At 48.3% G+C, this 15,029-nt stretch overlaps 1 pseudogene; it reads right to left on the reverse strand.

The window, feature by feature from the left end:
• Positions 1-5,310: 5,310 nt before the first annotated feature.
• The window catches only part of LOC125535274, a 79,233-nt pseudogene continuing 69,514 nt past the window's right edge, over positions 5,311-15,029 (reverse strand).

Genomic DNA, 15,029 nt, shown 5'->3' on the forward strand with positions numbered 1-15,029 from the left:
ACAAAATGACTCACATTGCCACAATTGTAGCAAGTCCTTACACGTTGCTTGATCTTCGTGCCACTTGAGTTGTTTTTGTTAAAGTTTGGCCTTGAGTTCTTCTTGCTCCAAAATTGCCTTGAAGCAAGTGCCATGTGTTCATGATATGCATACTTTGTATCTTCGGGGTTGCTCTCCTCTTCTTCTTCTTCAACGCAGACCTTGGCCTTCAAAGCAAGGTTGGGCTTCTTTTCCTTTGAGAACGGAGCACCGCATTGTCGGCAGTCTTGTCCAAGATGTTCATGGCCACAAACTCATCCAACACTTCGCTTGAGGTCAAAGTGTGGAAGTCCGGCCTTTGACGAATGACGGAGGACATGGCCTTGTGGTAAGGCATCATTGCCTTGAGGAATTTGCGCTTGATCCAATTGTCATCCGTGTCCTTGCTCCCGTGATCTCGGAGTGAGACCGCGAGTTTGGTTACTCTCCGATAAAGCTCACGAGGTTCTTCATCTTCTTTCATTGCAAACTCATCGGCTTCATCTTGCACCACTTCATAGTTGGAGTGTTGAATGCTTGCGCTTCCTCGGTAGAGTGAGACAACACAAAGCCATGCGTCTTTGGCCAAGGCTAAGGGCCGAAGATGAGGTAGATCTTTGGGTGGAATTGCATCTTGAATGATGAAGAGAGCATTCTCATTGAATTGATTATCTGCGGCTTCTCGAGGAGTGAAGTTGCTTGGATCATGCAGATGGAAACCTTCTTCAATGATTCTCCAAAGATTAGTGTTCACATTATTTAAATGACGCTTAAAGCGGTAAACCCAAGAATCAAAGTCCTCATTTTTCACAATCTTAGGGGGAGGACCGGCATGATTCAAATGAGTGGAAGGAACCGGTCCACCATAAACAAGTGGTGGTTCCACATGAGAAAAGATGCCGGTGCCATTCTTACCACTAGAGGAAGGAGCCTTTTCACTACTAGCTTCCCCTTTGTCGGAGATAGCATCCGTCACCTTGTCGGTGGGATTACCCACTTTCAACGGTGCGGTGGATAGTTTAAGCCCTTCAAGGAATTTAGTAAACATGCTTTCAACCTCGTTCGTCATGGAGGTTTTCAATGTCTCCAAGGCCACATTGAACTCCTCACAAGAGACCGAGGTTCCCCCATCGCCCGTAGACGAGATCAGATTCACACCGGAGTGTTCCTCCACACCGTCTACGGTATCAACCATACTCTTCGGACGGTAAAGTCCTTAATAAAGAGACGAGGCTCTGATACCAATTGAAAGGATCGATATGATTGACTAGAGGGGGTGAATAGGCAACTAACAATTTTTAACTTTTCTTTACCAAATTGAACTTTGCATCAAATTAGGTTGTCTAGATGTGCAACTAGGTGAGCAACCTATATGATGCAACAACAAACAAACAAACAAGCAAGCAAGAGAAGTAACACTAAAGAGCTTGCACAAGTAAAGGTAAGAGATAACCCAGAGTGGATCCGGTGAAGACGAGGATGTGTTACCGAAGTTTCTTCCTTTTGAGGAGAATTACGTCTTCGTTAGAGCGGTATGGAGGCACAATGCTCCCCAAGAAGCCACTAGGGCCACCGTATTCTCCTCACGCCCTCACACAATGCGAGATGCCGTGATTCCACTATTGGTGCCCTTGAAGGCGGCGACCGGAACTTTACAAACAAGGTTGGGGCAAACTCCACAACTTAATCGGAGGCTCCCAACAATACCACGAAGCTTCACCACAATGGACTATGGCTCCGTGGTGACCTCAACCGTCTAGGGTGCTCAAACACCCAAGAGTAACAAGATCCGCTAGGGATAGGTGGGGGAATCAAAAATCTCTTGGTGGAAGTGTAGATCGGGGCCTTCTCAACCACTCCCGAGCAAATCAACAAGTTTGATTGGCTAGAGAGATAGATCAGGCGAAAATGGAACTTGGAGCATTAATGGAGCTTAAGGGGGAAGAGGTAGGTCAACTTTGGGGAAGAAGACCCCTATATATAGTGGGGGGAACAAACCAATCGTTACCCCCCACTCAGCCCCGCAACGAGCGGTACTACTGCTTGGGTGGGCGGTACTACCGCTGAGCCAGCGGTATTGCCGTTCCACCTAGCGGTACTACCGCGCAAAGGAGAGAAGCAGGGACCTGGACCCAGAGCGGTACTACCGCGGTGGTAAGGGCGGTACTACCGCCTCTACTGCCGCAACTAGTGCCGCACAACCCGACACGAGAAAAAGAGACCTCGAGTCGAGGCGGTAGGAACTTGGCAACCCAGCGGTAGTACTGCTGCGGAGTCACCGGCGGTACTACCGCTGCGGGGCAGTACTGCCGCTTGTGACCCCTCAGCGGTACTACCGCTGGGTACCACAGTACTACCGCTGGGACCCAGACAAAGCCCACAAGCAGAGAGTAGATCTCTCCATCGAAGCGGAAGGACTCAGAGGGTGAGAAGCAGATGTGTACGTGTTGATTCCACCCAAGCAATACCAAGGCGGATCCCCTCTTGATTGTACGGTACCCTCTACGCAACTAGTCCACCGAAAGAGAAAAGAAAGAGCTACACCGTCTTGAATGACACTCCGAGGAGAAGAAATCATCTCGTGCCAAGGATGAATCTCTGAAATGCTCAAAGCACACGATTAGTCCGCAAACACGTTGTCATCAATCACCAAAACCACATCGAGAGAGATATGCCTCAACAGGGCTGCAGCGGCGGTGGTGCTCGGTGGGCTCCAACGGCGACGGACGGCCTGATTTAGGCCCAGGCGGCGTGAGCTGCGGGTGTTCGTCCCTGCCGTGGCCGCGACTGGTTGGTGAAGGAGGTGCATCGGCGGTGGTAGGTGGGCCTGCTGGTCAGGCTCTAGGAGTTCCGCCGACTGGATGAGGGCAGCAGCTCAGATGGGCTCCCCAATGAGTATTCTTGGTGGTACACGGTGGTCCTTGGGGGTCCTCCTTGCTGGTGGTCGGATCTACGTCGGTGGCTTTGTGCGGTTCTGCGTCTGCCGCTGAGGTGAGGCGGCATAGGGGTGTGTCTAGTGGGGAGGTTGGCTGGAGGGATGGGCGGCGCCGACGTACTCAGGCCACCTGACACTGGCACAGGGGTGTGCCGGTCCGGATGCGTCCGCTCCCCCACCTCCCCTATCCCTAGTTGTGTGCAGGTTGTCGGAGCTCCGACGATGTTCAAGGCGGGACATATGATGCGGTTCGTCAGTCGGGGGTGTCCCTGTGGTACAATGTTGATCTCTTTGAATGGTCTTGGGGGTGTCTGGATGTTGGGGGCGGCCCTGGCGATGGATGCGTGGTGTTCGGGGGCGGAACCTATGTCTTAGGTGCGGGCGGGCATCCATGGATTCGCGGGAGGCCTGACTGCAGGTGGTGGACGGAGCAGGGGTGTGAGCACCGGGGTACATCACCTGCCCAGTTCTTGTACTGGCCGCAGGTGACGGCGGCAGCGTCTGTGGACGTCATATTCTTCTTGGAGGCTTCGTTGCGGTGCTCCCACTCCTTGCGTGTGGCTCCGGATGAAAACTTGATCTGCGGATTGGACGATGGCGGCTATCCATGGTTATACCCTTTTGGGAGGCTCCATCTTGGAGTCCTTGCTTTGTCATTATCCGTCTCAACCCTCCTCGATGGTGGAGGTCTCCGTCGTCTCCAAGTGGTCCTTCTTAGCACATCTTTAGATTGCTTGGTTGTCGTCGGTGTGGTGTGATAGTGCCCGACACCTTTATTTTTTGCCTTAAGCGTGTGTTGTGTGCCGCGGCGGTGTGTGTTTGTATTAGTTCGCTCGGATACTTGTGGTGATGGTTGCTTTGTAATATAAAGTGAGGGAAATCTGTTTTTTAAATGGGTGTGATACTAGCACATATGGGGATGCGTACATTGTTGCATTTCTTTAAAGCTTTTGAGGTTTGGAGACGCTGTAACCGACAAACATTATCCACACCAAAAAGACACACCAATCCCAATCAAAGTGCCGTGACATGCCGCGTTTCACCTATTGACTTCGTTCAAAATTTGTGGAGCAAAATGGAACTCAAGATTATAGGTCTTTATTTCATCAGGAATTAATAGTAAAATCCTCTATAACACTTTTATTTTTAAAGAGCTCACATTCAATTGAGATCTTCAATTAAAATTGGATTATCCAATTTTGACTGGGTTAACAATTAATCAAAGCTCGCTCATTCAATTATTTTACACTATACATTATGCTTCCTAATTTTATGGCCTCACAATTAATCGAGGAATTCAATTTAGAATTGGGTCAATCGATTTTGACCGGATCAACACTTGCTCAATCTCTCCCATTCAAATTGTTTTAATTCATTATGTTCCCTGTTGAATCTTTTTCATTCGATTGAGGTAATCAATTTTAGATTTGGTTTACTATTTTGACCATGCCAATGATTTTTCAAATCAGTCAGCAGCATCCGGCCTATAAAAACATATCAATCCCGTACACCCTCCCATCACCAGAAAAAGAAAGCGCCACCATGTGATATTGTAGCATCAATATAGTAGTACATGCGACCACCGATACTGAAATTTCCCTACATAAATATACGTTGGTCAGTGGATAATTTAGAATCACACCACGAAAGATCCACCAAATCATCGAATTAGACATAAAAATAAAAAACACTCTATCATCTCCAATACCCGCCAAACTAAATATTCCATCAGTTCTAAAATATAAGGGGTATTAGTTTTGTAGAAAGTCAAACTTCTCCAACTTTGACCAAGTTCAGAGCAAAAATATCGACATCCACAATATTAAAAAAAGTATAGAAATTCATTTCATGATGAGTTTAAAAATATCGATTTGATATTATGGGTTTTGATATATTTGTCTACAAATTTTATTGAACTTTAAAGGCTTGAATTTTCAAAAATGTAATACACCATAATGTTGAAATAGAGTGATTATTTTTCCAAGAAACTTAACAACACCAACGGCGCAGCAAAGCACGTCCAACCCTTTTACTAGTTTTGTCAAAGTAAATCTAGATATATCTTGTTATGCGCATCTAAATTATATAACATTGATTTACACGAAGATTCGTGCGGCTGTTTTATTTTTTCTTTCGTCGATGTCCAGAACTCAGGATTGGACGCGATTAAACGGAAGCAATAACACCCCGCAAAAGAAAAAAAACTGAACCAATAACACCCTGCAAAAGAAAAAAAACTGAACCAATAACACCCTGCAAAAGAAAAAAAACTGAACCAATAACAAACACAAAAGAGGTGTTTGGATTAGAGGGTGATAAGGTAAATGGATAAAGCTCTGAACTAGAATTCAACTTAATCAGAAGGCCGGCAGCTGGACCCTGTCTTTGCAGTTGCCCTGCACCGGCGGACTGAGATCCAGTGCCTTTATCAAGTGAAGTCACGCTGCAACTTTACCCTTCTAATCTCCATCCAATCCACATCCTACGGTCCAGATCACACAAGAGGAAAGGCTCTCAACACTTAGCAGTTTTCAGCATAGCAGCAAACATCAATACAGACTAGCTGCAAACAATGATGCAATGGCACTTGAACTCAGTTTTATTTGAACAGATTGAAACCCAAAAAATAAAGAACTGCAGATACTCATGAGCAGACTATAAAACAAAATTTGGGTATACAGTAGTGCATTATGCAATCAAAGTGGAATAAATCAATTGCAGCTGACACTAAATCCAGTAGAACTTGATATTAAAAGGCTGCAGCGCATAATGTCCGAATGCTACAGCAATAAGTGTCAATGTTGAGTAATCATCTACACAAAAGCAGGCCATTTCACTTATACATTTAGGCCAAAAGAGACTATCACAACCCCCAAAAATACTGTTCTTAGCACAAAAAATAGTGGTTTCTCTGAACTAATTGAGCCCAAGAAAAACATCAAATGGCCTATACTCTTTATTTGTGTCAAAAGTGACAACATCACCTAAATGTGCATAGTCAAGGATCATTTTAGCATCAGCCCAGAATATGTTGGTTATATCCTCCTCACAATCCAACTGTAGTGCATATTGGAATGATGGATTGTCAGCAATTTTTTCATGAAAATATTTCAACATACTTCCAGCTTGTCCAAAAGCCAACTCCCTCTGTCGCTTGGTTCGCAAATGATTTTTTGGTCACGACAAGTATATCCAAGGTTAATCGGTCCACCAACTTGACGAGAAGCAAACTCATGTGCAGCTTGTGGCATAATGCCGGAATCATCAGCGGTTTCAATTTCAAAAGCTTGTCGTTCTGAAATCTTTCTTTGGGATATCATCAAGTGGTGGGTTTGTGGCAATTGAAGCAAGTGGTTGTGTTCAAGCACAACCTTAGTTACTTCATAATTTTCGGCCTCTCGATCCAATTGGAAACACATACGAGCTTGGCAATTGGTTCTTGTTTCAGCTCTAAAACGCTTTGGCGCTGTCTCAGTTAGCCCTTTTCTTCGATGACCCTCATTGGAACAAACAAATCTGCATGAACCAACCTGACCATCAAGTCTGCTTTTGTTTGCGTATCTCCTTCTCACATCAAAGCCGGTGTGACCCCCATATGCATTCCAAAATGCCCAAGCCTCATCTACACTTCTGAACCTCATACCAACTTGAGGTATTCCCTTACCAATTTCTGCCATCCCACAACACTGAAAATTGTGAGGCACAACAGAGTTCTCAATTTTCATAGCAGAGCACTCATGCTGACTTCAGTTACTCACGCGTAGAAAAATTTCAGTTAGTGACAATATTTGTATGCTAAAAAGTTCAGTTAAAAATAACTCAAATAAGTAAAATAAATCTAAAACAAAAAAACAAAATGCATTAGAGCCAGCTAGGTATGTTCCCTTTGCCTACAGTCTGCTCCTCTCTCACGCCTACTGGTCCTAGTCCTACATATTCAGGTTCTAGCTAGTCTTGAGGTACCATGTATTCAGGCACTCAACATATTCACTGGATGACTCAACCAAGAGCAAGCAGGTACTGGTACTTGATACTCCCTCTGTCCCAAATTACTTGTCACAAAAATGTATTCCAGTGACTGCCTGAAGTTTTGAACCAAAGAAGTATTCTCAAAACTGTTAGGGTGTAGGTAAGCACCAATTTGTCCTACTGCACAAAAATACTTGGATAATATATAGAATTGGACCTGTAAATTACCTCTTATGCAGTGATGGACCTTCTCCTCTGCCGCGGCCGGCCCTCCTCTCCTCCGGCGGCGGTCGCCCCTCCTCTCCCCAGCGACAGCGCGCACGCCCCTCCTCTCCCCAGCGACGGCGCGCCCGCCCCTCCTCTTCTCCAGCGGCGGCTGCCCCTCCTCTCCCCGAGCGACGGTGGCGCGACCTGCCCCTCCTCTCCTCCTCCGGCGGCGCGCGAGTGTTCCGGACGTAGCGCTATAGCCCGCGAACCCCCAATTTCTTGCCCGCCCTCGCCCAAACTGATAACTGCTGAAGTTTTTGCCTATGTCTAACATACACCGTTGGATATGTTTTGGATGGAGATTGAAAGGGTAAAGTTGTGACGTGACTTCACTTGATAAAGGCACCGGATCTTAGTCCTGCACCGGCACCGGGCAGTCGATGAGGTTCTCCCCTGAGCGGTCGACACACTGGTACACCTGGTACAGCTGCGCCTCGCTGGCGACGCCCCGGTTGCACTCTAGTTTCGCCGCGAACCCGGTGCCTATCGTGGTTCTAAGTCTGACAGTAGAATGGGGGGTAGGAGAGTAGAGGCAAGATCCTAGCTATAGAGGAGTTGTACACACGAGTTTTACGAGTTCAGGCCCTTCTCGGAGGAAGTAATAGCCCTACGTCTCGGAGCCCGGAGGCTGTCGACTGGTTTATATGCGTGTGAGTTACAGGGGGTGTGAACCCTTGTCCCAGAGGAGGGGGTGGCTTATATAGAGTGCGCCAGGACCCCAGCTCCCCTCCGTTACACAGGGTTCAATGTTCATAAAGAGAGAGCGTTACAGGTAACGTTTGTAATAAAGTGCTACGAATGATCATTAAATATACGAGTAAATGCCCGACCGTTGCTGTGCAGAACGGCTTTAGATCGTCTTGTACGTCGAGTGGTCTTTTACATGGTCGAGTGGTTGAATAGTCGAGTGACTCAAAGAAGAAGTAGACTCCGAGTGGACGGTGGGTCGAGTGGATTGCGCTCGACGCCTTTATTGGGTCCACCTTGTTTACTCTTGAACTTATTTGCTTCTAGGGCAAGGACCTTAGGTAGGACGTATAGGTCAGGCCTATTACCCTACCGCAGGTATATGTCCTCATCATTAGCCCCCGAATGGATTGAGGTCTGAGTGAAAAGAAGGTTGAAGTTGATCTTGCCTTGACTCTTGCCTTTCTGAAGAATTCATCTCTGAATGGAGGCCAGTGTTGGAACTTTCAGCTTCGTTTCAGTCGTCTTGATCGATTCAGCAATTACCGACTGGTTTTTATAACGTCGCCTGTCGAGTGTCATCTTTGATGCAAAATCTTTGGCGTGATCAATTGCCGAGGATCCCGGATTTCGCGGGATTCGAAATTTTGGTAGGAGCGCGCCAGACGGAACATGCTGTGGTAAGCGGAGTGGATAGACAGGGCATTTCGGTTTCCGTGCCACCTTTTCGCCACGTATCCTGTGCGTGACTGTTTGAGGGATTTGACAGGATCGCCCGGACCCACGCGTCAGCCACTCGGAAGTGGGCCTTTAAAAGCGGCGAGACCGAGGCGTCAGCACTGTGCATGCCCATTATCCTTCTTCTTCCTCTTGCTCCTTCACCCCATCCGGCTTCCCCATTCTCGACGCCACCGCTCTGCCGCCATGGGGAAGGAGAGAACGGCAGCGCTGGAATGCACGAAGAAGGCGACGGGGGCGGCGAAAAGCAGGAAGACGAATCGGGGGTCTTCATCGCACTCGGGGCTGCCGCTAGGTTGGATCCAAGGAGATTGGATCCGATCTTCGCTTCGAAGCAGGACTTGGACGATATGGCCGAGTTAGGGCTGATCATCCACGAGTCTGTGCGGCTGCCGGTGGGGGAAACGGAACCGCAGCCGCGACCGGGTGAGTGCGTTCTCCTCGCCACCCATGTCGACGGCGGCTTCTCGCTTCCTCCACACCCCTTCTTTTGGGGTTTCTTGAATTTCTTTGGGGCCCAACTCCATCATTTTACTCCCAACACCATCACGTATCTTGCCGCGTTCGTATCCATGTGCGAGAATTTCCTGGGGTGTCGACCGCACTGGGGTCTTTTCAAACACATCTTTACCATCCCTTCCCAAATAATGAAGAAAGCGAACTCGAACGACGAGAAAACCCATGTTATCCAGATGTGTGGGGGTCTAGGTATTCATAAGAGGAAAAGAAGTTCCTTTCCCTCGATGACTCTTCCGGAGTCGGTCAGGGGCTGGCAGTCGACCTGGTTCTACTGCCAGGACATCGTGACGCCAGGCCAGTCGACTGGACTTCCCCCTTTCTCTTTTGATCGTGTTCAAACTCCATCTTTGTTGAAAGTGACTGCCGCGGAGAAGGCGGAGACATGCATGCTTGTCGAGAGAGTGGTTCAGTTGATCAACCAAGGTGTCACTGGCATGGATCTACTAGAGGTGTTCCTCAGTCGGTGCATCCAACCACTCCAAGCTCATGACCACTCCATGTGGATGTACTCCGGGGCTGGTGACACCGCTCGGGTTCATCCGAAGGAGGTGGCGGCCAAAACAGTGGCCGAGTGGCTGAGGGGTATCACCGGGAACAAGGACAACCCCAGGGGCGCCAGGAGAGTCAACCCTTTCAGTGACAGAAACCAACCAGACAAGGTTTGGCCATTTCAACTGAGCTTTTAGTCGTGTTTTCTGACTGTTTGTTGATCCGACTGACTTGCAGTCGGCTCCTTGTTTTTTAGATTTACACGGAGATGTATTCAATGCCCAATGGTGAACGAGCTCTGGAGCAAGACCAAGAGGGCGAGGACAGTGCGGAGGAGAGTGGCGAGTGGGAGTCACCAGCCGACGATGATGAAGATGAGAGCGATGAGTCGGGCGATGAGGAAGTAGCCGACTCACCGGCTCGTTCTGAACGTCGAACCAAGCAGCACCATGATCCCATGGGCAGGCGCGGTAAAGCTATGGCGTCGAGTGCTCCATCTCAAAAACGCGCTCGGTCTCTGACTCCAGAATTTGCTGAGAAGGTCACCAAACAGCCCAAGGTCAATCCTTCGAAGGCTCAGAAGACCTTGCCTAGAATCAAAATGGACGTTCCTGTTGCTTCTGGGTAAATGTTCTTCCTGTATTTTCTTGTTCCGACCTACTTTTTTGTTCTGACCGAGTGGATGATGAACCTTTACAGCCCGACCTCAGCTGCGACTGACATGGACATTGACAAGAATCTGGTCGACGAGGAAACCGATGACACAACTACCTCCAAAGACAGTAAGTCTGCCCGATTCGAATTTATTTGGACGACTGGATTGTTTGTTAGCTATCCGTATGACTTTCTCTGTTTATTGCAGATCCATGGGACGTTGTTGTGCTCCTGGATGATGAAGAAGAAGTACCGCTGAGGGGGAGGACAAGGAAAGACAAGGAACTGGGCGGGAAAGCGCCTGAGGTCCAGGTTCTTCAGTCGACCGTGACGCCTGGGGTGGCAGTCGAGCAACCGATAGATCCGGCTCGAACCAACGTCACCTTTGCTATCCCGTTGTCGACTGGTTGTCCATCAGGATCAGCTGCTCAGACTTCTGCTGTACCAATACAACTCCATGCTTCAGATTCTGCAGCTGCTTCGACTACTCTGCCAACATCACTTTTTACCGCGTATCAGACTCCGGACGACCCATCGACTGCGGCCAAGGAAGCTCTTCTTTAGTTAAATCTTGTGATGGGGCAAATGAAAGTGGTGCATGAGGCCAGCCAGGTGGCCTTCAACGCCGGAGCTGCTCCGCAAACCAATGTCCAGGTTAGTAGGTCATATTTCTCATCTGATCACCCACTAGGGTGTGGCTGTTTTGAAATTGTATAAGTCACTTTGGATCGACTCAAGCTGAATCTTTGAACTAGTGGGGGCACTCTGAGTGCACCCACTGGGCGTAGTCCCCGAGACCATAGTTGACCGCGGGCAGACGACTGTGGTCTGAGAATCTGAACTTTCATTTTTACGACTCGCGCAGGGCGGACAATGCCGAGTGGAATTAAAACCAGTGGGGGCACGCTAAGTGCACCCACTGGGTGTAGTCCCCGAGACCATAGTTGACAGCGGGCAGTCGACTGTGGTCTGAGAATCTGAACCTCTCTTTTTTAGTCTTGGAGTAGCTATCGCAGTGATGTCTTTCATTTCAGTCGACTGACAAGTCTTATGTGTTGGCCGCAGAAATCTTGTGATCTCGGTGCTCAACTCTCTACACTGAACTAGCAACAAATCAGCCTCAACCTTGATCTGGAACTGGCCAAAAAGAATCTCAAGACTGCTTGGGATGAAGTAGCTGCCATGGGAGGTAACCGATCATGAACTGTTTATCTTACTGTTGCTGGCACTTTTCCTTTCCGTTTTTTAACCGAGTAACTCCACTCGAGCAGCTGTATGTAGTGAAAACTGTCAACTCCAAGCCCATCTGAAGAGTGTTATTTTTTTAGAGAAAATGAAGTAGGCTTTGGAGAAGAAGGATATGGATCTTGCTGCTGCGCAGAAGGAAGCGCGAGAGAAAACTGCGCTTGCCGACAAGAAGCTTGCTTCGGTCGGCAAGCTAGAAGAAGAGAATTCCAAACTGAAGACTGCTGTTTCTGATGCCAATCGGGAGGTCGAGTGACTGAAGAAGGACAAGGACAAGCTGGCTGACGAGCTTGGGAGCCTCAAAGTTAAGAAGGGTGAGTTGGAGTCTTATCTGGGCCAGCTTGCTGCAAAGCTGGTCTTAAACCTTGAAGGTACTGATGGTTGATTGACTTGTTTCTGTCGACTGTCAAGTCTAATTATATCGCTGACTCACCATTCACTCGACTGTGCAGAGTTTTGTCAAGTATTTGAAGCGGAAACTGGGCGGGTCGAGATGGGTCCTGACCCCATAAACTGTCCAGTCAAGGATGATGTTGCGATGAATGTGCTACGGTTGGAATCTCGCATGGATAGCGCGGTTACTTATCTTGCCCGCCTGAAAGCGGCGATGACTCGGGTTGATGCTGAACTCTGGCCTCAGGCGGAACTGTCCCAAGATATCGAGTCCCTGATGGCTCGACTGAATCAAATCCCTGACCTAGTGCAAGAATGGAAGAAGTCATCCGCTCGCTGTGGCGCTGATGTCGCGGTGTCCCTGGTCTGAGTGCACTACAAAGACGTCAAAGAAGACAAGCTGGCGGAACTCAAGGTTGCTAACACCAAGAGACACACTTTCCAGTCCTTCATGGACACTTTCCTTGAAGCCGCCACTCGTATTGCAGACAGCATAGACCTTGACAGTTTCTGCGACCCAGCCAGTCCTTCTCCTGACGCGTGACCGAAAAACATTATGCTCCACCTTTATTTGCCTCAGAATGCCGAGTGATTGTGTAACCGTTAAACTCCTTCGGGCTTGATGCTCGAATACTTTTGATCTGTGGCCTGGAACTTTTAGGATCTATCTGAACTTGGTTTATTTCCGAATATGCTTGTATTTACCTTCGCGTGGAATTCACTCTTTGAGATGTAGCCCTGAAGTGAAGACTTCAATCGACCTGCACCTCGTCGTTCCTGTGGACAGGGATGGAGCACATGTTGTATTTGTGGCTTAGCTCGGAGAAGAAGGTCGCGGTCGACTTGCACCTCGTCGCCCTTGCAGATAGGGATGGAGCGTACGTTGTACTTGTGGCACAACTCCTAAGGAGAAGGTTGCAACCGACCTGCACCTCGTCGTCCTTGCAGATGGGGATGGAGCGCACGTTGTATTTGTGGCGTAGCTCGGAGAAGAAGGTCGCAGTCGACCTGCACCTCGTCGCCCTTGCAGATAGGGATGGAGCGTACATTGTACTTGTGGCGCAGCTCCTAAGGAGAAGGTTGTAGTCGACCCGCACCTCGTCGTCCTTGCAGATGGGGATGGAGCGCACGTTGTATTTGTGGTGCAGATCCAAAGGAGAAGGTTGTAGTTGACCTGCACCTCGTCGTCCTTGCGGATGTCGATGGAGCACATGTTGTATTTGTGGCGCAGTTCCGAAGGAGAAGGTTGTAGTCGACCTGCACCTCGTCGTCCTTGCGGATAAGGACAGATTTTTTAAACTTAGGCGAGTACTGGACTGCAGCTAAGCCCCCGAGTGGGAGGATTGCTCACCACTCGGTAAGATTTTTTAACCTTAGGCGAGTACTGGACTGCAGCTAAGCCTCCGAGTGGGAGGGTTGCTCACCACTCGATAGGATTTTACAAAATTATGCGAGTACTGGACTACAGCTAAGCCCCCGAGTGGGAGGGTTGCTCACCACTCGGTAGGATTTTTTAAACTTAGGAGAGTACTGGACTGCAGCTAAGCCCCCGAGTGGGAGGGTTGCTCACCACTCGGTAGGATTTTTTAAACTTAGGCGAGTACTGGACTGCAGCTGAGCCCCCGAGTGGGAGGGTCGCTCACCACTCGATAGGATTTTTTTTAAACTTAGGCGAGTACTGGACTGCAGCTAAGCCCCCGAGTGGAAGGGTTGCTCACCACTCGGTGGGATTTTTTAAACTTAGGCAAAACGGATTCGCGACTAAGCCTCCAAGTGGGAGGGTTGCTCACCACTCGGTAGGATTTTCTTTTAAACTTAGGCGAAATGGATTCGCAGCTAAGTCACCCACTTGGGGTTTTCATATGCAAATAAAAGCAACAACAATCGTTTACGAGGACTGTAAAGCTCTTGTCTTTGATAAGCAAATTACAAAGGTATTTCTTATTACATTTTATTCGAATGAGTACTTAAGTGTAAAAGGGACGGAGCAACTCCGCATTCCAAGCCCGTGGCTCGTCCTTCTTATGCTCGACATTGTAAAGGTGGTATGCTCCGTTGTGGAGCACTCTGGTGACAATAAAGGGGCCTTCCCAAGCAGGAGCGAGCTTGTGTGGTTTCTGCTGATCCACTCGAAGAACCAAGTCTCCCTCTTGGAAGGCTCGACCTTTCACATTTCTGGCGTGGAATCGACGCAAGTCTTGCTGATAAACGGTCGACCGGATCAAGGCCATCTCTCTTTCCTCCTCTAGGAGGTCTACTGCGTCCTGCCGAGCTTTTTCTGCTTCATCTTCAGAGAAGAGCTCAACTCGTGGTGCATTATGAAGCAAGTCACTCGGTAGAACAACTTCAGCTCCATAGACCAAGAAGAATGGAGTTCGGCCAGTCGACCAATTGGGACTTGTCCTCAATCCCGAATGAACTGATGGAAGTTCATCAACCCAGGTGCCCGCTGCATGCTTGAGGTCTCGCATCAGTCGGGGTTTCAATCCTTTGAGAATCAGGCCATTTGCTCTCTCTGCTTGTCCATTCGACTAGGGATGTGCAACTGAAGCATAGTTGACTCATGTGCCTTGGGAGGCGCAGAAGGCTCTGAACTCATCTGAATCAAAGTTCGATCCATTGTCAGTGATGATGCTGATAACCCACAAGTATAGGGGTTCGCAACAGCTTTCGAGGGTAGAGTATTCAACCCAAATTTATTGATTCGACACAAGGGGAGCCAAAGAATATTCTCAAGTATTAGCAGTTGAGTTGTCAATTCAACCACACCTAGAAACTTAGTATCTGCAGCAAAGTGTTTAGTAGCAAAGTAATATGATAGTGGTGGTAGCGGCAACAAAAGTAAAGACAGCAAAAGTAATGTTTTTGGTATTTTGTAGTGATTGTAATAGTAGCAGCGGGAAAGTAAATAAGCGTAAACCAGTATATGGAAAACTCGTAGGCACCGGATCAGTGATGGATAATTATGCCGGATGCGGTTCATCATGTAACAGTCATAACATAGGGTGACACAGAACTAGCTCCAATTCATCAATGAAATGTAGGCATGTATTCCGTATATAGTCATACGTGCTTATGGAAAATAACTTGCATGGCATCTTTTGTCCTACCCTCC

Source organism: Triticum urartu, chromosome 2 (genome assembly GCF_003073215.2).
Source record: "Triticum urartu cultivar G1812 chromosome 2, Tu2.1, whole genome shotgun sequence".
Classification (NCBI taxonomy): domain Eukaryota; kingdom Viridiplantae; phylum Streptophyta; class Magnoliopsida; order Poales; family Poaceae; genus Triticum; species Triticum urartu.